The sequence below is a fragment of the Cynara cardunculus genome (assembly GCF_001531365.2).
Source record: "Cynara cardunculus var. scolymus isolate 2C chromosome LG 5, CcrdV1, whole genome shotgun sequence".
Classification (NCBI taxonomy): domain Eukaryota; kingdom Viridiplantae; phylum Streptophyta; class Magnoliopsida; order Asterales; family Asteraceae; genus Cynara; species Cynara cardunculus.
This window is the reverse complement of record NC_037532.1, coordinates 3,731,539-3,733,797: the sequence shown is the minus strand read 5'-3', so window position 1 is coordinate 3,733,797 and position 2,259 is coordinate 3,731,539.

The window sequence follows — 2,259 nt, the reverse complement described above, 5'->3', positions numbered from 1 at the left end:
GTATGTAGCTATTCTAAGCAATAAAAAGTTACTATAGTTTAATTCAAACTTGTTTTACGGATTGTCTGTCAGTTGTTGAATTGTTTTGTATAATATAATTAAGTGGTCAGAATAATTGAAAGACTCTTATGATCTAGTATAAAATGAAATACAATTGTTTGGTAACTGCTTACAATGAAATCAGAGCGTTGAACGGCTAAGGGAGGTCCAAGATACAAAATCATTCAGAGGGTTTTTAGAATCATTAAGAGACATAATTTTTTTTTTGTCAAACAAGATCCACCTCTTAACGATTCAGAATCTATCTTTTAATGCAACTATTAAGAGATAAACAAACAACCCCTTGTTTTTGTGGTGTTTTTTTCTTACTTTGATAGACTTTTTTTTTAAAAACCTCTACAAAAAACATAATATTTAGATAATAAAACTCAAATTACTGACAACTCCAATCAATTTCATACAAACCTTGTTTTTATGGACAATAATATAAAGGGATATTTTTTAGCTCACCAATTAATTAAGGGGTTGTTTGTTTACCTCTTAATAATTCAATTAAGAGGCAACATCTGAATCATTAAGAGGTGAATCTTGTTTGACAAAAAAAAGTCTGTCTTTTAATGATTCTAAAACCCTCTGAATGATTTTGTATCCTGAGCCCCCTTAACCATTAAGTGCCCTGATTTCATTGTAAACAGTTACCAAACAATTATATTTCATTTTGCACTATATCATGAAAGTCTCTTAATCATTATGACCATTTAATCATTCTGCACCAAACCTTTCAGCAACTATCAAACAACCCCTAGTAGAAGGCTTGAGATTAAACTCATGACTTATCTTGTATTCAAATAAAATTATCTCATCTTTTTACCAACTGAACTACATGTTAAAAATTGATATTATATAACAGTAAATTTTGAGGAGTACAACTACAAAGTATCTTTTTTGAAAAATAAAAATAAAAATACAAATATTTGGGGAATTGAAGAAATCATGTGTGAAATGAAAAGAATCCAACCTGGACAAATGTAGGGTCCCACAAAGACATGGACACATGATTTTGCCGCCTTAATTTCCATGCCTTGTATCCAGAAAACACAAGTCCCACGGACATCAACACATGATTTTTGCCTTTCAATTACACATGCAAATTTTAAGGGCCAGGATTTATTTTTATATCTGAAGTTATGGACGGACCCAGCTATGTGGTATATATGGCATGTGCCACCGTATTATTTTTCCACCGAAGAGTAAAAATTAGGTTTTCTGAACGGTGCAACTGTATTAATTTGTTGTGTGTCCCGTATGTATTTTGAAACTACAATGAGAACAAATTTTATTTGGTATGAGTTGGTTTGGAAGACTTTTATTCCATCTCAGACCTGAGTTAGAATCATGTTAGTGTCATTTTCTTAGTCAAATGGTGCCACCGTTTGATTTTTTTTTGGGTCCGTCCCTGTTTGAAGCGGGGTTGGGGCAGGGTCGGGATGGTATTACTCATCCTAAATTCGACTCGATTATTATTTTTTATTTTAATTAATATATGTATATAGTGTGTGTATAAATAAATATATATGTATACATTTATTATTAAATGACAAATATGTTTTGATTTTCAATATTGGCAATTAGTGTACTGATGATTCATTATAATTATAATTTTAAAATAAATCGTTTTTTACTAAATGGGTATTCAACGGGTTCGAGATTCTTTCCCTCCGAACCCGTTGGGGGATTAGTCGGGACGGGGTCGGGAGATGCATTGCCTGCCTAATACCGCCCCATTTCCATCCCTACTTTCAATTGGGTAAATATAATCGTTTAATATAAGGGACTGTCTACTATACATTTATTGAGTAAGCGTTTATGAGATGTCACTTAACCTTAGCGTGTGAGCATGGTAATGACCAACAATCTTACCCAATAGAACACATAACAATGAACGGAAATATTACCCAGTTAGTGCTTACAGGATGCGAGACATTTACAAACAGTCTATTTCGACAACTGAGAATATTACATGATAAGATAAATAAAGATGATAACTTTTGTCGATATATAATTATCTGGTAGGCGGTCATTAAGGCTCTGTTTGCATTTCCAATTTTACCTCTTAATGACCACTTATCACTTATTAGTTAAGACCACTTATCACTTATTAGTTTAGACGTTTTTAAATTCACACTGTTTGTTTTTTTTCTTATATTCAGACCCTCTTAACTCTTAAAATCATCTGGAAAAAAGTGGTAAGCCTCACCC